The following is a 22809-nucleotide window of genomic DNA, read 5'->3' as shown; positions in this document are numbered from 1 at the left end:
ACATGCGTCCACTTTACGTTTTTGAATTATATTTTGAATAAGGAATTTTTATAGTTGTTTGGACTTCTTCTTTTAGGGTTTGTGCTTGTTTAAAGGATACATAATGTGGTTTTCTTGTGGATGACACACTTACCGCTCACTGGCCCTAATTTTCTAAGAGTGAAGTGTAGGTTTCTTTGTGGGTTTTAATTCTACAAACATTTTTTTCCACTGTATTTACTAAGGTTTCCCTACATTTTCCACTTTCCCTACATTTTGCTTTTTTTACACATGCTATGATCTGTCGGGTTTTCCTCAGATAAAATCGACCACATTTTCTGTGAAAATCTTAGTAAATGTGTTGGGTTTTTATGAAAATGTCCTGACCACGCCCCTTTTCCCAATGGCTACACATCTTTTTTGGGTTTTCTTAGTAAAATGGAGAGTTTCAATTGTGGCGCAAATTCTTGGCCACTATGTTAATCACTGCTGACTATCTAGTTTGCCTATGTTTCTAAGGCTAGGTTTACACGGCCGTTGTCTTCTGTCCCATTTTTCTCCCGCTATTGAGGATTGACGACCTTTCTTTTAACAGACAAACCAACTGAAGTTAATGGTTGTTATCTATTTATTGTTCAGTTAATAAACTAAATTTTATTTTATTTTATTCTGAGCATGCTCAGAAGTAAAAACTCAGAAGTAAAAACAAATGCAAATGGATGGCATTAAAAGCTTATCAGTTTCCCATAGACTTCAAAGTAAAATTTATTATATCTGTTTTTGTTCCCTTTTTTATTTTTATTTTTTTTACGGAGAAGAAAATACTTTTCTCTGGTAAAAAATTTAATAGAAGCAAACGGGTGACAAAGGACTGTGAAAAAATCCCATTGACATCAATGGGATCCTTTTACAGCGGTTTGCAAAAGTATCGAACGGATTGCATAACTGGCATGAATTTACGGGGGCAGACATCCGTGTGAACGAGCCCTAAACACACCCAGCTGCTGCGCTTATTATTATTATATTGTAGCCAGTGCATATGGTCATACCTCAATGCTTCTATTGTCAGCCACAATGCTGGAGTTCACAAGCCACTAGCTGGAGACCATTGTACTAGAGAAATCCTATTTATATACACAGCTGAAAAAAATAAAGGGGACACTAAGATAACACATCCTAGATCTGAATGGACTAATCATATGAAATACTTTCGTCTTTACATACTGTAGTTGAATGTGCTGACAAAAAAATCACACAAAAATTATCAATGGAAATCAAATGTATCAACCCATGGAGGTCTGGATATGGGAAGTCACACTCAAAGTCAAAGTGGAAAACCACACTACAGGTTGATCCAACCTTGATGTAATGTCCTTAAAACAAGTCACGTTGTGTGTGTGTGGCCTCCACGTGCCTGTATAACCCCCCTACAATGCCTGGGCATGCTCCTGATGGTCTCCTGAGGGATCTCCTCCCAGACCTGGACTAAAGCATCCGCCAACTCCTGGACAGTCTGTGGTGCAACATGGCATTGGTGGATGGAGCGGGACATGATGTCCCAGATGTGCTCAATTGGATTCAGGTCTGGGGAATGGACCAGCCAGTCCATAGCATCAATGCCTTCCTCTTGCAGGGACTACTGACACACTCCAGCCACATGAGGTCTAGCATTGTCTTGCATTAGGAGGAACCCAGGGCCAACAGCACCAGCATATGGTCTCACAAGGGGTCTGAGGATCTCATCTCGGTACCTAATGGCAGTCAGGCTACCTCTGGCAAGTACATGGGGGGCTGTGCAGCCCCCCGAAGAAATGCCACCCCACACCATTACTAACCCACCACCAAACAGAGGGCCGGCGTTAGGGCGGGGCAAACCAAGCAATTGCCTAGGGCCCCGATCCCCCAGGGGGCCCCCTGCCGGCTACTCAGTAGCAGATCAGCAGGCCAGCCACTGCCACTTTAAAACAGTGACCAGCGGTGGGCCCGGAGATTTCCCCTGCTTTTTCTATTTTTTCATATTTCCTTACCTGGCCGTGCTCGGCAGGCTCAGGTAATGTGGTGGGTCTTGTGGGCTGCGTGGATAATATGACGAGTGACGTCTCCTGCCGGCTCCTCTGCGCAGTGTCAGGGAGGTCACTCCTCATTCCCTGCAGCCAGCTGCTTAAGTTTAGATGAGTGACGTCCCTGACACCGTGCAAAGGAGCCGGCAGGAGACGTCACTCGTCATACTATCCACACAGCCCACAAGACCCGCCACATTACCTGAGCCTGCCGAGTGCGGCCAGGTAAGGAAATATGAAAAAAATTGAAAAAGCAGGGGGAGAGGGGGGACCTAATGTGGGGGAACTATTCCGCCAACCTAATGTGGGGGGGAACTATATTGCCAACCTAATGTGGGGGGAACTATATTGCCAACCTAATATGGGGGAGCTATACTGCCAACCTAATGTGGGGGAACTATACTGCCAACCTAATGTGGGGGAACTATACTGCCAACCTAGTGTGGGCGGAACTATACAGCCAACCTAATGTGGGGGAACTACAACCTAATGTGGGGGAACTATACTGCCAATCTAATGTTGGGAAGCTATACTGGCAGCCTAATGTGGGTGAACTATACTGCCAACCTAGTGTGGGCGGAACTATACAGTCAACCTAATGTGGGGGAACTATACTGCCTACCTAATGTGGGGGAACTATACTGCCTACCTAATATGGGGGAACTACAACCTAATGTGGGGGAACATACTGCCTACCTAATGTGGGGGAACAACAACCTAATGTGGGGGAAACTATACTGCCAACCTAATGTGGGGGAACTACAACCTAATATGGGGGGAACTATACTGCAAACCTAATCTTGGGAAGCTATACAGCCAACCTAATGTGGGGGAATTATACTGCCTACCTAATGTGAGGGAACTACAACCTAATGTGGGGGAACTATACTGCCTACCTAATGTGGGGGAACTATACTGCTTACCTAATGTGGGGGAACTATACAGTCTACCTAATGTGGGGGAACTATACTGTCTACCTAATGTGGTGGAACTATACTGCCAACCTAATGTGGGGGAACTATACTGCCAACCTAATGTGGGGAACTATACTGGCAACCTAATGTGGGGGAACTACAACCTAATGAGGGGGAACTATACTGCCAACCTAATGTTGGGAAGCTATACTGGCAACCTAATATGGGGGACTATACAGCCAACCTAATGTGGGGGGGTCTATACTGCCTACCTAATGTGGGGGAACTATACCGCCAATCTAATGTTTGAAAGCTATACTGGCAACCTAATGTGGGGGAACTACAACCTAATGTGGGGGTAACTATACTGCATACCTAATCTTGGGAAGCTATACAGCCAACCTAATGTGGGGGAATTATACTGCCTACCTAATGTGAGGGAACTACAACCTAATGTGGGGGAACTATACTGCCTACCTAATGTGGGGGAACTATACTGCCTACCTAATGTGGGGGAACTATACTGTCTACCTAATGTGGGGGAACTATACTGTCTACCTAATGTGGGGGAACTATACTGCCAACCTAATGTGGGGGACCTATACTGCCAACCTAATGTTGGGAAGCTATACTGACAACCTAATGTAGGGGGACTATACAGCCAACCTAATGTGGGGGGAACTATACTGCCTACCTAATGTGGGGGAACTATACTGCCAATCTAATGTTGGGAAGCTATACTGGCAACCTAATGTGGGGAAACTATGCTGCCAACCTAATGTGGGGGGAACTATACAGCCAACCTAATGTGGGGGAACTATACTACCTACCTAATGTGGGGGAACTACAACCTAATGTGGGGGAACTATACTGCCTACCTAATGTGGGGGAACTACAACCTAATGTGGGGGGAACTATACTGCCAACCTAATGTGAGGGAACTACAACCTAATGTGGGGGAACTATACTGCCTACCTAATGTGGGGGAACTATACTGCCAACCTAATGGGGGGGAACTATACTGCCAACCTAATGGGGGGGAACTATACTGCCAACCTAATGTGGGGGAACTATACTGCCAACCTAATGTGGGGGAACTACAACCTAATGGGGGAGGAACTATACTGCCAACCTAATGTGGGGGAACTACAACCTAATGTGGGGGGAACTATACTGCCAACCTAATGTTAGGAAGCTATACTGGCAATCTAATGTGGGGGGGACTATACAGCTAACCTAATGTGGGGGAACTATACTGCCTACCTAATGTGGGGGAACTACAACCTAATGTGTGGGAACTATGCTGCCTACCTAATGTGGGGGAACTACAGGGTGGGCCATTTATATGGATACACCTTAATAAAATGGGAATGGTTGGTGATAATAACTTCCTGTTTGTGGCACATTAGTATATGGGAGGGGGGAAACTTTTCAAGATGGGTGGTGAACATGGCAGCCATTTTGAAGTCAGCCATTTTGAATCCAACTTTTGTTTTTTCAATAGGAAGAGGGTCATGTGATACATCAAACATATTGGGAATTTCACAAGAAAAACAATGATGTGCTTGGTTTTAACGTAACTTTATTCTTTCATGAGTTATTTACAAGTTTCTGACCACTTATAAAATGTGTTCAATGTGCTGCCAATTGTGTTGGATTGTCAATGCAACCCTCTTCTCCCACTCTTCACACACTGATAGCAACATCGCAGGAGAAATGCTAGCACAGGCTTCCAGTATCCGTAGTTTCAGGTGCTGCACATCTTGTATCTTCACAGTATAGATAATTGCCTTCAGATGACCCCAAAGATAAAAGTCTAAGGGGGTCAGATCGGGAGACCTTGGGACCAAAATGTGCTAATCTGGTTAGTGCACTATTACGACTTTTGGGGCCCCTCTTTTGATTTTGTCTAGGGCCATGCTAAGCCTAAAACCAGCCCTGGCCAAACCGTTCATGTTGGAGGATGTTGTAGGCAGCAGAAATTTCTCCACGGAATCTCTGTCACATGTGCTCAGTGTGAACCTGCTTTCATCTGTGAAGAGCACAGGGCGCCAGTGGCAAATTTGCCAATCTTGGTGTTCTCTGGCAAATGCCAAACATCCTGCACGGTGTTGGGCTGTAAGCACAACCCCCACCTGTGGACGTCGGGCCCTCATACCACCCTCATGGAGTCTGTTTCTGACCGTTTGAGTGGACACATGCACATTTGTGGCCTGCTGGAGGTCATTTTGCAGGGCTCTGGCAGTGCTTTTCCTGCTCCTCCTTGCTCAAAGGCAGAGGTAGTGGTCCTGCTGCGGGGTTGTTGCCCTCCTATGGCCTCCTCCATGTCTCCTGATGTACTGGCCTGTCTCCTGGTAGCGTCTCCATGCTCTGGACACTATGCTGACAAACACAGCAAACCTTCTTACCACAGCTCGCATTGATGTGCCATCCTGGATGAGCTGAACTACCTGAGCCACTTGTTTGGGTTGTAGACTTCATCTCATGCTACCACTAGAGTGAAAGCACCACCAGCATTCAAAATTGACCAAAACATCAGCCAGGAAGCATAGGAACGAAAAAGTGGTCTGTGGTCACCACCTGCAGAACCACTCCTTTAGTGGAGGTGTTTTGCTAATTGCCTATAATTTCCACCTCTTGTCTGTTCCATTTCCACAACAGCATGTGAAATTGATTGTCAGTCAGTGTTGCTTCCTGAGTGGACAGTGTGATTTCACAGAAATGTGATTGACTTGGAGTTACATTGTGTTGTTTAACCACTTAAGGACCCAGGGCGTATCTGTACGTACTGAGTCCGCTCCCGGGACTGGCCTCTAATTACGGCCGGGACCCGAGGCTAATAACGCGCGTCGTAAAGTGAAACTAAACTAATGCCGGTTAGATCAGGGGGCTGTTCGGGACCGCCGAGGGGAAATTGCAGGGTCCCGAACAGCTGTAGGACATGTGGAGGGTCCCCTTGCCTGCCTCCTGGTGTCCGATCACCGAATGACTGCTTATTGCCTGAGATCCAGGCATGAGCAGTCAAGTAGCAGAATCATCAATCAATGGTTTCCTATGAGAAACCATTGATCAATGTAAAAGATCAGTGTGTGCAGTGTTATAGGTCCCTATGGGAGCTATAACATTGCAAAAAAAAGGGGAAAAAAAAGTTAATAAAGATAATTTAACCCCTTCCCTAATAAAAGTTTGAATCAACCCCCTTTTCCCATAAAAGGGTAAATAAAAATAAACATATGTGGTATCGTCACGTGCGGAAATGTCTGAATTATAAAAATATATTGTTAATTATGCCGCACGGTCAATGGCGTACGCGCAAAAAAATTCCAAATTCCAAAATAGCGTATTTTTGGTAAATTTTTATATAATGAAAAATGAATAAAAGCGATCAATAAGTCCGATCAATACAAAAGTGGTACCAGTGAAAACTTCAGATCACAGCGCAAAAAATGAATGAGTCCTCATACCGCCCCGTACGTGGAAAAATAAAAAAGTTATAGGGGTCAGAAGATGACAATTTTAAATGTATACATTTTCCTGCATGTAGTTATGATTTTTTTTTTTTTTAAATAAGACAAAATCAAACCTATATAAGTAGGGTATTATTTTAATCATATGGACCTACAGAAAAGATAAGATGTCATTTTTACCGAAAAATGTACTGCGTAGAAACGGAAGCCCCAAAAAGTTACAAAATTGCTTTCTTTCTTCAATATTGTTGCACAATGATTTTTTTTCTGTTTCGCCATAGATTTTTGGGTAAAATGACTGATGTCATTACAAAGTAGAATTGATGGCGCAAAAAATAAGCCATCATATGGATTTTTAGGTGCAAAATTGAAAGAATTGTGATTTTTTAAAGGTAAGGAGAAAAAAACAAAAGTGCAAAAACGGAAAAACCCCTGATAAGTGTTCCCTTTATTTATTTGAGCAGTGAATTATACAAAGCAGTTTCAACAGTGGAGATTTTCTATCACAATTTCTGCAGTTATTGGTAGATCAGTCACATACCTAGAACTTTTCTATTCTTAAATAGGAACTCTGGCGCTAAGACATCTAATTGCGAGGGTCCCACCACTGGGGACCCCTGTGATCTTGCACGCAGCACCCCGTTAGAATCAGTCCCCGGAGCACGTTCGCTCCGGATCTGATTACTGGCGATCATGGTGGCCGGAGCATTGTGACATCACGGCCCCGCCCCATGTGACGTCACGCTCCGCCCCCTCAATGCAAGCCTATGTGAGGGGGCGGGACAGCTGTGTCCCTTGGATAGGGGATAAGATGTCTTAGCGTCGGAGTACCCCTTTAAGATGTGTATTTATCTACAGGTTCACCTATATAATATTTATTCATTCATTCATTCATTCATTTCTGAAATCCTCTTCTTCAGGATTAGAGTTAGGCCATTGTCACACATTTCAAATTCACTAACATTCTAAAAAATTGGAAAAAATTGTGTGAAATAAAGAACATACAGTGTATTTTACTGCCATGAAAAGCCATGCATAAGCTTCTCTGAATCACATAGGGCCTAATAAGTTTTCCATCAATCTGGTAGGTATTTGAGTTTGTACATTGATCATTAGTGCGGTGGGGGCATAGCCTTACAGGTATCGTGATATTACGTAGCTAACAAGCTTTTCCCGTCCTTGCCATTGAACCCTATTTGTTGCATTTCAATTCATTGGCAAATCTCTAGGTCAGAAGTTCCAGCCAACACAGTTAAGGGAAGAAGTAGAAATGAGTTATAAGTGATTTGTGCCTTCTGTAATACTGAGCACGACGTAATTCCTCCTTGACCAGGGCATTTTGTTCTTGGATCACTGCAGCCTCTTGTTCTATGAGAGGGAAGTTAACATGTTCACATGTGAAGTACTCTTCGTTCTCTGAGCTCTCTTTGGGAAATTGATCAGCTTTAGTTTAGCAGTCAGATGCATTACGGTGACAGTGAAAGTTAAAATAAGCAGCCCCGTTTTCTAGCTAGACTTCTTGGCTCGGATGTTCCTTACAGCTCATCCTGGAAGCTGTCTTGTTTCATTGTCCCTCTGCTTTTTATAGGACTATTCTTAGCAGTTGTTTATGAGCTATTTGTCTTGCCATCTATATGATGTTTCTTTAGTGATCTATATTTATATACACTTAGAGGGTAACTTATCAAACAATTTTGACAGCTTTTTTCATATAAATTTGTCGTAGGAAAAGTCGCAGGCTGGTCCTGTGCGACTTTTCCTGCGACATTTAATTTACACTGTTTCATTTTCATGACCATGAAGTGATCTGATTTAGATCAATTTGTGCAGTGGTCACTAATTTATCATGTGTGACTTTTCTGCGAAGAGTCGCACGGACCAGATATAGGAGAAATCACAGGGCAATTCAAACCTATATCACTCCATGCAACAATTGTATTAAGGTCCGTGCATTTTTTTATACAATTGTTGCATGACCTGTTAATGCTCTGTAACAGTTAAACAGAGCAGTTCAGCAGGCATTCATCAACGTCCGCACGCCATTTGATAAATATGGCGCACGGATGTCATTTTGCCCGCAACTTTTTTTTTTTCTAAACTGAACTAAACGCAACTTCAGTTTTGATTAATGCCCCTCTTAGGGGAAGGAGCGACAGTGAGATTTTTGAGAGTGAGTTTTTCTGAAATGGTTTTTGGGGGGCATGTCACATTTAGGAAGCCCCTATGGTGCCAGAACAGCAAAAAATAAAATAAAATAAAACACATGGCATACTATTATGGAAACTACACACCTCAAGGAACATAACAAGGGGTACAGTGAGCCTTAACACCCCACAGGTGTTTGACAACTTTTCGTTAAAGTTGGATGTGTAAATTATTTATTTATTTTTTTCACTAAAATGCTAGTTTTACCCCAAGTAAATTTTTTTTGCAAGGGGTAATAGGAGAAAATGTTCCCCAAAATTTGTAACCCATCTCTTCTGAGTATGGAAATACCCCACGTGTGGATGTCAAGTACACTGCGGGCGCACTACAATGCTCAGAAGAGAAGGAGTCGCATTTGCAAATTTTGCTGAAATGGGGGGGCATGTCGCATTTAGGAACAGCCAGAACAGCAAAAAAAAAAAAAAAAAAAACACATGGCATACTATTTTGGAAACTACATCCCTCAAAGCACGTAACAAGGGGTACAGTGAGCCTTCACACCCCACAGGTGTTTGATAAATGTTCATTAAGTGGGATAAGAAAAGGAAGCATTTTATTTTTATTACACTAAAATGCTGTCAAAAAATTTGTCATTTTTACAAGTGGTATAAGGAGAAAATGTCACTGTAAATTTGTAAGTACATGTTTTTTGGAGTAAGGACATACCTCATGTCTGGATGTTAGGAGCTCTGAGGGTGCACACCAGTCTCTGATATGCAGGAGCACAGTCAGGGTCTTGAGCTTCTGCATTTCTCCTATGGAGCCAGAACAGTGGGACCCCCCCCCCTCAAGGGGCATTACATGGGGTAAATAACTGGGGTACATTAAATTACTAAAATGATGACTCAGAGCATAGCCAAAACTAAAAAGTATGCACACCCCAAACCCTATGCTCTGAATCATCATTCTGGGAATGTGATGTGTGTGGCAGTCCCTAACCTGTTGCCTCAAATGCGCACCCTGCTCAGGTGAAGAGAGAGCGCTGCGCATTTGAGGCAACAAAAAAAAGTCACCGATGATAGTGACTCATTTTTTTTGAAAAAAATACCCCCAGAGGTCTTATCAGTTTTTTTTTTTTTTGTATGAAAATTTTTTTGGGGCAATTTAGTGGTTTTATGGGGTTAAAGCTTGGAATGTACTCTGGACTTGGTACATTGGGGTCAAATTATGGAAAATTAAAATGAAGAGGGAAAATTTAGTATTCCATGGAAGTGTGATACTCCCTGAAGCAATCCTTAATGCAGAGGCCCGGATGATCGGGGCAAGTGTCACATTGAGTGATGGTGTCCTTCCGTATCACCCTCTTGTAACACACTCTGCATCTTTTTTGGGCTTGTCCCTTCTTTCCAGTGTGGGGGACCTCACCTGGAAAGTGTTGGCCGGGGACGATCCTGGCACCTATATTTCCAGTTCCTTGGGAAGTCCGGCCTGCTCTTTCCCGGTCAGCAAAGATCAGGGCCTTTAGGACTTCTTGGAACTGAAGGTATGTTCCTGTGTTGCCAGCGTACTGGTACAGTACAAAAGAGTTGTACATGGCAACCTGTACCATGTAGACCGCAACTTTTTTATCCGTGTTTTCCGCATGGCCATGTATGGCTTGAGGACTTGATCAGAAAGATCAACTCCCCCCATATACTGATTGTAGTCCAGAATACAATCGGGCTTGAGGACCGGTGTTGTGGAACCTCGCGCAGGGACAGGTGAACTGCCGTTACCATGAATTGTGGTCAGCATAAGGAAATCCTTCTTATCCTTATACTTGACCAGCAACAGGTTTTCATGGGTAAGGGCTCGGGACTCACCCTTGGCCTTGGGCATAGGTGTCTTAACAAAATTTAGAGGGAGGCCTCTCTGGTTTTTCCACACGGTCCCACAAGTGGACGTGGATCTGCCGGCAAGGGATGTGAACAGAGGGATGCTGGTATAAAAGTCCACGTACACGTGGTAACCCTTATCCAGCAATGGTTGCACAAGGCCCCAAACGACTTTCCTGCTAACACCCAGAGTGGGGGAACAATCTGGGGGTTCAATACGGGAACCTCGTCCTTCATATACTCTAAACTTTTAAGTGTATCAGGAGGTACTCCCACAAAGTTTATAGAGCTTCACGCCATACTGCGCCGGCTTTGAGGGAATATACTGGCGGAATATGAGTCTCCCCTTAAAACTGATAAGAGACTCATCTACCGAGAGCTCCCTGATAGTGTTGAGCGGCATAGGCCATATTCGAATTCGCGAATATTCGCGAATATATGGACGAATATTCGTCATATATTCGCGAATATTCGCATATTCGTTATAGTCTCGTTTTATTTTCGCATATGCGAAAGTTCGCGTATGCGAAAATTAACATATGTGAAAATTAACATACTCAAAAATTCGCATACTCGAAAATGCGCATATGCGAAAATTAGCATACGCTAATTTTCGCATATGCGAATTTGCGCACGCCAGTCTCACACAGTAGTATTAGAGCCTTCTTTACACCACACAAGCTGGAAGCAGAGAGGGGTGATCACTGTGATGTGTACTGTGAAGAAAAAAAAAAAAAAAAGAAAAAAAAAAATGAAAATTCGTAATTACGAATATATAGCGCTATATTCGCGAAATTCGCGAATTCGCGAATATGCGATATTCGCGAATAATATTCGAATTGCGAATATTCGCGAGCAACACTACTCCCTGAGCGGTACGTAGGCCTCCAAAAATTTGGCCCCAAAGTGAACGATGACCGGCCTCACTTTGTAAAGCTGGTCATAGGCGGGATCACTTTGGGGTGGACATGCCTCATTATCTGCATAATGCAGGCATTTCCAAATGGCCTCGAACCGCTTCCGTGTCATGACCATACTGTTAAGCGGGGTCTGGTATATAATGTCCCTACTTCAGTACTCTCTGACACTTGGCTTTTTGACCAGGCCCATATGCAGCACAAGGCCCCAAAATGTCCTCATTTCTGCTGCATCAATGGCGTACCATTCATTGAACCTGGCCAAAAAAGAATCAGTGTGGTGGGCGATGAACAGCTGGGCTTACAGAGTCATCTGCTCTACCATGTGATTGTCCAAGCTGTCACTGAAAAAATAACTGAAATTGTCAATTTCAGTGAATCCAGCCATGTCAATCCGGTGCGTGTCGTTGCCTGGCGGCGTCTCCGCCGCCTTCTGGGGGGCTCATCATCAGTACTAGATGATGAGGAGGACGAGGAAGAACACAGGAATGTAGGATCTTCCTCGCATGGCGTATGCCTCCGCTGCCGAAAATGCCCGGCGAGCCGCGGGGGGGGGGGGGGGGGGGGGGGGGGAGGTAGGGGAGTATGTAGTGTGTGTTTGGTGTGACTGTATTATATAACGGTGTGTGATTTAAAATCACACACCGTTATATGGGGGAGGGGGGGGGAATGCTGCAGCCCCCCAAAAAAACATGGGAGGGCAAAGGCAGTGCCCTGAACCCCTAATAGGCCCGGGTCGCGCTGAAAAATTGCGGTGGACCCTTGGAAACCTATTAGGGGGTCGGGGGGGGGGGGATTTTTTTAACTTTTTTTTTTTACTCCTACCTTTCCCTGGGTTTTATTCTGTCCCTGCTCTTTGGGGGCTTCTTCTCTTCTGAGGGGGCTCCGATCTCAGCAGAGGTGTGTGGGGGGGGGGGGTCCCTGGCTTCCTCTTGCAGCTCTGACCGCTGACTGAACTGTTAACCCCTCCTCTGCCAGCTGCTATTGGCTGGACGATCATCCAGCCAATAGCAGTGCACCTGGGGGGGGTGACAAAATCGCCACCTCCCCATAGATACAGTGGGTGATTGGGGGTGTATCCTACACCCCCGATCACCATGTATCTCCGGGTCAGCGTCTCACACGTGACCCGCATCACTGGAATCTCCACAAATCACATGTGTGAATTCATGGGGTGAATGACCCCCCTGGGCATTTGCACAGGATGCCTGCTGAATTAGTTCAGCAGGCATCCCTGTCCGATCCCCGCCCGTTGCGCGGTGGGGACCGGAATTGCCTGCCTGGGTCCTGTAAGGGTTAAGGTCAGATACATTAAAACAGCGTTGTGGGGAGTACATATTTTTGTTATATCTCTTTTTTTAAGGCACATTGATAATGAGACTTAAATGGGCACGCTAATTAAAACTATTTTTTGCTATTGCACTCCTTATGGTAAATAAAAAATACTTCTAATATACTTTGTTTTATTTGCGCTTAAAAAATCTCAAGAGCACATTTTCCCCCATCTTATACCCAGACTTTTGACCGAAGCCCAAACACAGAAAGTGCAGCCGGGAGTGCTGAGGAAGGGGGGTGTCCAGCCTCATTCAATCATAGCTCCTCTCACACTTAACTGCTATATGTTGTTGGTTGGACCCCCCCCCCCCCCCCCCCAGCACTCCAGACTACACTTCCTGTGTTTGGGCTTCGGTCCAAAGTCTGTGTATTAGATGGGGGAAAATGTGCTCTTGAGCTTTTTTTAAGCACAAGCAAAACATAGAAAACTTCATTTTTTTAAAGGTATTTAGAGTTTTGTAGGTTTTAATAACAAACACCGCCAACATGGCGAGATAAAAGTAACATAGTGAACAGCACTCCCAAGAGGTCCCAGAGACCCGCAGGAAACACCAAAAGGATGAGGCAGAGAACACCAAAAGGAACACCAATGTACAAAGAGGGCGACTCTGAGACCCAACTAAGGCAGTCCCAACACAGACAGATAACCAGACACACAAGCAGACACACTTCCCAGCAAATCCTCCCCCCCCCCTCACTGCAGCCCCAATACTAACCTGATAGTAACACCCCATATTGAGCTACTGAGTCAGACCAACCGGGGGGGTCAGCTGAAACCGGCAACAACAGCCAGGGTGTCCACACCTTATCAAACTTCTTAATGTACTTACGACTCACAGAGAGAGCCTGATACAACGGAACATATTTATTTACCAAGGTTATCCAACAAGACAGCAGGGGGGGGGGGGGTGTAGGTATCCTTCCAGGTCATGACAATCACTTTACGGGCACAAAACAGGAAGCAAATCAACAAACGTCGATGAGTACTAGAAATTAAGTCATTAATAACCCCCAATGAGCACACCATTGGGCTAAACACAAAAGGAAAGTCCAAGTGATCAGCCAAAAATACCATCACCTCCCTCCAGAAGGCCGCAATAACAGGACACTCCCATACTGTATGTCAAAAGGTACCAACTTCCAAGGAACATCTAAAGCACAGGTCGGACGGAGATAGTCCAAAACGCTTAAGCTTAGCGGGGGTATAATACAACCTCAATACATATCTAGATTGGATCAGCATATGTCTGCTGCTAACCACAGTTGCATAATAGGAGCCCTCCACCTCCTTCCACTGACACTCGGACAGACCCGGGATATCAGCCACCCATTTAGGAAAAGCTAGGGAGAAAGGACAAGGCCCCCAGTGACTGGGGAAGGGCATAGGACTGGGTAAGAGGTTTAGAGAGATCCGTGGTGCCCGGGAGAAGCTCCACCTCAGAAAACACCGGGGTAAACGCCAGGGAGCCAAACTGCGCCTGAACCTCATCCCGGAGCTGAACATACCAAAACAAGGCATTCCCAGGGATGCCATGGAGCAGTGTTTCCCAACCCAGTCCTCAAGGCACACCAACATTCCAGGTTTTTTCAGTTACTCCATTGGAATAGAACAGGGAAAAATTAAAATCCTGGACTGTTGGTGTGCCTTGAGGACTGGGTTGGGAAACACTGCCATAGAGTTCCCTCATTTCCACAAAGGATAGGAAAACCTGATCCTCCCGGAACTAGTGGATCACAAATTTGACTCCATGAGCACCCAAAAACTGGCCTCCTGTAACTCATGCAGGTGAGGCAAATGAACATTCCCCCACAAGGGTGCCCTAGGAGATACCAGAGGCTGCTTAAATTTACTCGACACCACAGACCATCAGTTCACAGAGGAATAGGAAAGGAAGAACCAGAGTGATACCTGTAGAATGTATTGGTCAGAGCGTCATAAGATCCCATAAGCGCACCAGCCAGGTCTGTCGCCAAGTTCAACAAATCCAGGTCGATCCACCACGCTGTTTAGACCAACTGGGAGGCAAGAAAATAGTTATAGACATCAGGGGCAGCTAAGCCACCTCGCCGTTTGGGAGCCTGGAGAAGGACCCGACCGAGTCTAGGAGGCTTTCCCTGCCAATAGAAGGATCCCAGAGCACCACACAATGCACTAAAACACTTCCTGGGGGGAATGACAGGGGACAAGTGAAAAAGATATAGAAATTTAGGGAGGTAAATCATTTTAAATATATTGATCCTGCCAGCTTGGGAGAGAGGGAGTGCGGACCACGGGTGCCATCGCTCCACAGTGGAGTGCAGTAGTGGCTCAAAGTTAAGAGACATATAGTCTAACTGGGACGGAGTAACCTCCACTCCCAAATATCGAAAACGAGGAACCACCTGCACCCAGAGAGGGCGGGAGAGGGACTCCAGATGAAAACGCCATCAGGGAGGATTTAGCCCAGTAAACCTGCAAGCCCGAAATTGCACCGAAACGATCAAGTAAGTCCATAAGGGACAATAGAGAACCCTCTGCATCCACCATATATACCAGAGTATCATCAGCGTAATAGACCCCCAGGGAATATCGTAGATATCTGGGTCCCTCCGAATGGCAGCTGCTAAAGGCTCAATCACCAGGGCAAATAGGTAGCGAGAGAGCGGACACCCCTGCCTCGTCCCACAACCAAGGGAAAATGGAGCAGAAACATCTAAGTTAGTGCGGATACGGGCCCTAGGATTATCATAGAGCAGGCAAACCCATGCACAGAATCAGGGACCAAACACAAACATCCCCAGAACCTCCCAAAGATAAGGCCACAGAACAGAATCAAAAGCTTTATAAATATCTAGGCTAACTACCACACCCGTAGGAAAGCCCTCCTCTACCGCCGCTATATTGAGTTGCAGACGCTTCACATTCACATTGTTAGCTCTACCTGGCATAAAACCCGTTTGGTCAGGATGAATGATAGCACCGACAACCCCATACAAACGAGCAGCCAGGACTCTAGCCAGAATCTTAATATCAACATTCAGAAGAGAGATAGGTCTATAAGAGCGAGGAAGCACTGGGTCCTTCCGGGGTTTAGGAAGCACAACAATGAGCACTTCCCTCATAGAATCCGGAAGGGCGTCAGCAATAGCTATGGAGTGAAACAATTTCCAAAGAATAGGGGCCAGTCGCTCCTCATTCATCCTGTACCAATCACCTACCATCCCGTCTAAACCTGGAGTCTTCCCACTAGGAAGATCCTTTATAGCCTGAGCCACCTCCTCAACTGTAAAGGGGGCATCCAATGCCTCCGCCTGAGCACGACCTAGCGAGGGGAGAGACAAATCTTGCAAGAAGGAGAGAATCTCCCCTTGACAGGGCATATAGGGGGCAGCATATAGGGAGGAGTAGAATTCCTTGAAAACAGTATTTATCACCAGAGGATCCATCACTATCACCCCCCTCACTACCCATAATGCAAGGAATAGAGGCCGGCGGCCAAATAGCCCTCGCTAAATATGCTAACAGTTTACCATTATTATCTCCAAATTCAAACAGGGCAGCCTCCCTATCCGCTAACTTCAATTGAACTCTATCTTTCTGGACAACTAAATAAGATCTCTGAGCCCATGCCCTCTCATTCTCGGGGGATGGATTCCTAACATACTCAGCCTCTAAAACCCCCCACCTTCTGTAGCAGTGTACTTTCCATGGTCGACCTAAGCCTCTGCTGACCCGCTACTCCCGCTATGAAAGCACCTCTAATCGTAGCTTTATATGCATCCCACTGCAACGGGTGAGGATAATCAGTATTATGTTCCCAGTAATCAATGTGAGCTACCCCTAGACCTTCCACAACTGCCTCAGCTTGTAGCCAGCCAGGATGCATGCGCCATATGAAGGAAGGGCCAAGGGGCAGAACTACCACTATGGCAGAGTGGTCTGAGATGCCCCTAGAGGTGTAGGAAACGTCTCTTACCGCCGGAAGGAGATCATCGGACGGCAGAGCATGATCTATGCAAAAAAACGACATATGAGCCGCAGAATAAAAGGAAAAGGAGGACTCAGCAGGGTGTTTCCACCTCCAGAGGTCAGTCAGGCCCACCACCAAACACCAGGTAAATTAAACGAAGAGGAGCCAGGATCAGTAGCCGTGGTGCGGTCGAGGACTGGATCAGGAACCACGTTGAAATCTCCTACGAAGAGGACAGGGTCAGAAGGAAAAGAAAGCAAGTCATTAGTAATGAGACTTGAAAGGGGGGCGGCACATACACAGCAACAAGAACAAAGGAGACAGACCCCAGAGAGCAGTGTAAAATAACACACCTCCCAAATTGATTACAATCAAACTGAGATACAACCAACGGCAGGGTTTTGGTAATCAGCACAGAGACCCCCCCTAGCATATGTGGAGTATGATGCATGGTAATCTCTCGCAATCCAGGGCCTTTTAAGGGCCAGGACTTTCTGACCCGTAACATGAGTCTCTTTTAAACAGATAATGTGAGGAGACTGACGTTTAACAAAATCAAGACAAAGGGCCCTCTTAAACTTGGAATTGAGCTCCCTGACATTCCAAGTAACTACCTTCAATATATCCATCTGGATAAAGTATACTGTCAAAAAACAGGAGAGACCAGTTCAGGACCAGGGAGGGTCGAGCATCGGGACCACACACACCCCACTCACCCAACGAACAGACAAAAATAAACAGAGAACATACACAAAACATAAAAACAAATGCAACACAGCATCAACTAAACAACCCCACGAAGACGCTGTCTAACACCAAATGGGACATACTAACCAGTTAATACCTAACACAGTGCAGACCCAAAACTTAAATCACTACGGATGCCCAAGGATGCCTAGGATGCCTAGGCCAATAAAACCCATATCCCTCCCACCACCCCAGCAAGAACCAATGTGGTCGGTAACTAAAAACTATCCCAAGAGGACCTAGGGGTACCGGAACCTACGGAGGCCCTACACAATACCCTGACTCCCTAACCACTAGCTAAAAACTTTCATGGAGAACAGTCGTCAGCAGGCCAGCACAGAACAATTCAGTCCGGCGGTCTGGCAGGGGGGGGGGGGCAGCATCAATCCAGCGGAGAGCTTCAGTCGGAGATGTAAAGAACTTAGTGGAGGTCCCATCCACCACTCGTAGGCGTGCAGGATACAACATTGAATAGCGATAGCCCTTGGCTCGCAGCTTCACCTGGACCTCCGTGAACTGCACTCGCTGCTTGTGAAGTTCAACCGAGAAATCAGGGTAGAAGGACACTCTGCATCCATCACAAATAACCGCCTTTGATGCGCACAGCCCTGAGGATGGCATCTCTATCCTTGAAATGGAGAAGCTTGGCCAGGAATGGACGAGGAGCGCAGCCAGGGGGAGGAGGTCGAGCCGGGACTCGGTGGGCCCGCTCAACAATAAAGAAGAAAAAGTGTCCTTCAGCCATGTTTCGAAAACAGCACAGGATCCCGCTCCTCCACTTTTTCAGGAAGGCCCACAAGGTGGATATAATTGCACCTCAGGCAGTTTTCCATGTCGTCCAGACGGCTAAGCACCCCGGTGACCTGTCGATGCAGCGAGTCAAAACACTCCGGGAGCGGGTGCAGGGTATCTTCCACCGTAGAGATTCTGCACTCCACCTCCTCAGTGCGATCACTGATTTTTTTTGTGTCTCATGTCAGAGAATGATAAACTCCTGCGTCAGTTCATCAACCTTGGTCACCATGACGGACTGACAGGATGTAAAAGCAGCCAGAAGTTCAGAAAACCGCTGATCGAGAGCCACAGCATCATACATTGGACAAGCAGGAGACTGTTGCTGCTGCGGAGACAGAGATCCCTGAAAGAAAGACAGCGGAGGGTCATGAGAATCCCCCCTGGGATGGTCCAGATCCCAAGAGAACTGGCTCAGCACTTTCGCCGCTTGCTCGGCCACTTTAGCAGCCAATGGGGTTTGAGCACCAGGAAACAGGCGCGAGGTGCCCACAGAGCGGGAGGACCCCTCATCAGAGGAGCTTCATATTTCTAAAGAAAACAATAAGCAGAGCTCCTCATAGTACAGTATGTTTTGAACAAGGATGGATGTAAGTGGGTGCAGGATTTACAAACGTTTCAGTGGTCCTCTCACCTGGTACGGTTGTGTAACTGACACAACTACACAAGCGCATAAAGTTAGTGGTGCAGCCTCCCGGTATCGGATCCAGCAATAAGCAAGCCGATTCAGAGCAGGATGTAGATATGGAAAGAAATACCTGGTTCCAACGGCGCGATCCACAGATTCAATAAAATGATGATGTAAGATGAATATAAATATTTATTAAGCCAGAGTGCAACGCGTTTCAGGGCTTAGGATCCCCTTCATCAGGCAAGTAGGCATCATAACATGTACAACAAACTGGTGCCTTTAAATAAGACTTTTTTGGCACCAAACAAATAAAGCTCTGCCCAGTGGGCGTGGCCTCAGTGGGCAGAAGTGCCCAAAGCTACATGGATATAATGTATCGATTAAAATAACAACATATGAAATTAGTATGCATTAAAACATTACACATATAAAAATACCTTAAAATACATATACTTAATATAGAAAAAATTGTCAGCCTCAAGAAGGCGCACGTCGCCCAACTTACGGCGCATGCGCCAACTCCCGAAGATAATAATGATGACGGAAGGATACAGCGCCGGCGCGCATGTGCACTAGGACAAGGATGGAACACACTGTGTAGGTAGAACTATGCAGCAGTTACGCTGCCGGATGAATACGCATCGTTTTAACGTCCAGCGAGGATTCCTAAACCAGAGTGTCTCCAAACATGTGACTATGTGTCATAATAAAGACTTTTCTGCTTTTTCTTTAAGAGTCATTGAACAGATTCCTATCAATACACATGATAGATTTGATAGATTACAAGAAAGGGAATCCTATTGGATCTACAAACTTAATAGTTTGCACCCGTTAGGTCTGAACGAAGCCATTGATATTATCCGGTAAACGGCGCATACCTGCACGTTCAATGACTGTAATATTTTACCATTTAGTGTTATTATTCTAACACGGCACATCCCTACATTCATCTAGGGTGCTCATTACAGGCGCTATATTTAAAGATACACGGTTTTAGGTATTATTTTTGGAGTTATATTATACTCTTCATGTATTTTAGTATATTATTTTAGTATATACTATATGTATTGTTATTTGCGCTATTCATGGTGGCTCTTGAGGGAGTCCACATATTATATGTCATTGCTTTGTTATTTAATTTATTTTATATGACTAATACTCTGTATGTTTTAATCATGTATAGTATCTTTACTAGTAATTGGTGCTGTCGGGCATTTATGTCATAGCATGTAGTTAATTTTGCTGTCTAGTTTTGTTTAGTCCTTTGCTTGAGCCATATTTATTCTCACCCAACCATCATCTTCTTATTAATATTTATTATTGTATAATTTTGACTAGAGTATGGCATTACTCTTGCTGTTTATCCTGCCCGGCTCTTTGTGTGACACTCACCATTTAGTCCGGGATTATATGGATTATATTAATGCGCGCAACTCCTATGTACATATTGTATTGAGTCCGGTCTGCCGGGTAGCTGGCGCATGCGTGCCTCGCCGACACGTGTGTTTGTTTACCTTGGCATTCGGGGCGCGCGCACTGTGTCGACACAGTGTAGTCCATCCTTGTCCTAGTGCGCCGGCACTGTATCCTTCACACAGTGTGGACGGGCGCCTGTGCTTTCTTCACCTCCGGCCGTCATCACTATTATCTTCGGGAGTTGGCGCATGCGCCGTAAGTTGGGCGACGTGCGCCTTCTTGAGGCTGACAATTTTTTTAATATTAAGTATATGTATTTTAAGGTATTTTTATACGTGTAATCTTTTAATGCATACTAATTTCATATGTTGTTATTTTAATCGATACATTATATCCATGTTGCTTTGGGCACTTCCGTCCACTGGGCGGAGCTTTATTTGTTTGGCGCCAAAAAAGTCTTATTTAAAGGCACCAGTTTGTTGTACATGTTATGATGCCTACTTGCCTGATGAAGGGGATCCTAAGCCCCGAAACGCGTTGCACCCTGGCTTAATAAATATTTATATTCATCTTACATCATCATTTGATTGAATCTGTAGATCGCGCCGTTGGAACCGGGTATTTCTTTCCACATCTACATCCCTTATCAGAGGAGGCATCCTCATCAGAGGTCGGTTTCGGAGCTTCAGCATTCAGTTTAGATTTCTTATGCCTCTGGCTGCCCCATGGTCAGCAGGGCCAGGCAGAGAGCAGGTAGAAAGTCACTAGGGCCCACTTCAAGGGGTGCAGCAGAGGATGCTCACAGGACAAGAAGCAGAGTACAGGCAGCACTGCAAAGCACCACAAGTCCCAGCTATGCAACACCCAGTCCCGGAGCACTCACAGACCTTAGAAATTGTATGCACCACCAGCAGAAGGCTCTCACAAGCAGGCAGGAAACCTCAGCCAGCAGAGTCACCACAGGGAGAGAAGCAGTCCAGTAGTGCAGAGCAGCCAGACACCCTTGATGGCAAAGCAGGAAGCCTCAGAATCAGTCCAGACAGGGGGTAAGGATACCAACAGCTCCCTGCCACAGCAGACTAAGCTAGGAGCACAGCAAAGCCCGTTAGAATCCTAGACAAGGGGGAAGCCATGCCCACAAAGCCCGTAATGGCGGCACCCGTCCTCACACTCCGGCCCAGAGACAGCAGCGTCCGGGGAGCCACCAGAAGCACGGCCGAACAGCAGAAGCTCCTCACCACAACCACCGCCCGCCAGCCACCGCCCGACACCAGGAAGCCGCCTCTCACCAGGTCCTCCGCAAACCAACAGGAGTGCGCACCTCCGTCCGTGCCTCCGCAGATCACCGGAAGGGTCCCCTGGTCCTCAGCCAGCCCCAGGGAGCAGCAGAGGTAAGTACCGGCCACCAGACAGGGTAAATTTACAGGGTTTTAGGTGCTGAGCGGCGGGAGCTCCGACTCGTGCGACCGCTCAGATCAGCATCCAGGCCACGCCTCCCAACTTCATTTTTTTTTCAAAACAAAGAATATTAGAAATATTTTTTATTTACCATAAGGAGTGCAATAGCAAAAATTAGTTTTAATGAGAGTGCCCATTTAAGTTTATTTTGTATATTACCAAGCCTCATTACATCTAGACATCTATGCATGGCCAGCTGCATGCCAGGGATAGGGGCGCTGTAGGACGGAGAATGAGTAGTCAATGGGGATTCATAAACTAAAGGAGGAAAAGACTCCTCTGTTTTGCAGTCTGAATAGAAAGGACACATTCATGGGGCAGGATAAGAGTCAGGTCGTGCAAAGGTAGCAGTCATACCTGGGCCCAGATGCCTGAGGAGCCCCAAGAACCCCTCTGGCACATAGGAAAACTCTTCTCTAATAAAATGGTTATCTAGAAAAACAAAGCAAATTTCTTCCAAAAACAGCACCACACCAGTTATCAGGTTGTGTGTGGAATTACAACTTGACTCCGTTCACCTCAATGGAACAGAGCTGCCTTACCTGAGGACATGTGTGGGGAAATCAACTAGTTTTTTTGCCTCTGAAAAGAAGAACTCACAAAAGAGCCCCTGGGGTCATCACCGGCCAGAGAATTGATGGCCAGATGTGACCTGGGAGTTCATGTTACCATGTCCTCTATTACCTATCTGGGGATCCATATTGGCAGAACTCCTGACACGCTGTACTCCTTAAATTATATCCCTCTTTTTAAGCGCATTTGCTCAGAGTTGAAGCGTTGGGAAAGTCTACCACTATCTCTCCTAGGCCGTTGCCATCTAATCAAAATGATCAGTTTTCCCCGCTTGCTTTATCCGCTACAGACACTACCGCTCCTGCTTAAACATATGGATATTAACCGTCTACACTCAGCGTTTACCCGCTTCATATGGCAAGGCAAGCGTCCTAGAATAGTGCTGCAGAAGTTGATGCTGTCCAGGGCGGAAGGGGGTCTAAATTTTCCGAACATCAGGGGATACAACGTGACATGCCTGTTTCGCCATGTTCTAGATTGGTTGCATAACTCAGCATATTATTCTAATTTGAGGGTAGAGGGGGCGCTAGCTGATCCCTGGTCTATCTCGG

At 45.8% G+C, this 22809-nt stretch overlaps 1 long non-coding RNA gene across 1 annotated transcript in view; it reads right to left on the bottom strand.

The window, feature by feature from the left end:
- Window positions 1-1050: 1050 nt before the first annotated feature.
- The window catches only part of LOC130291016 (uncharacterized), a 73897-nt gene continuing 52138 nt past the window's right edge, over window positions 1051-22809 (bottom strand). Inside the window, exon 4 of the long non-coding RNA XR_008847767.1 lies at window positions 1051-1119. This is a non-coding gene — a long non-coding RNA (uncharacterized LOC130291016). The remainder of the gene's footprint in view (window positions 1120-22809) is intronic.

The sequence above is a fragment of the Hyla sarda genome, chromosome 1 (genome assembly GCF_029499605.1).
Source record: "Hyla sarda isolate aHylSar1 chromosome 1, aHylSar1.hap1, whole genome shotgun sequence".
Taxonomy (NCBI): Eukaryota; Metazoa; Chordata; class Amphibia; order Anura; family Hylidae; genus Hyla; species Hyla sarda.
The sequence above is the reverse complement of the archived record's forward strand: the minus strand, read 5'-3'. Positions and strand labels throughout refer to the sequence as shown.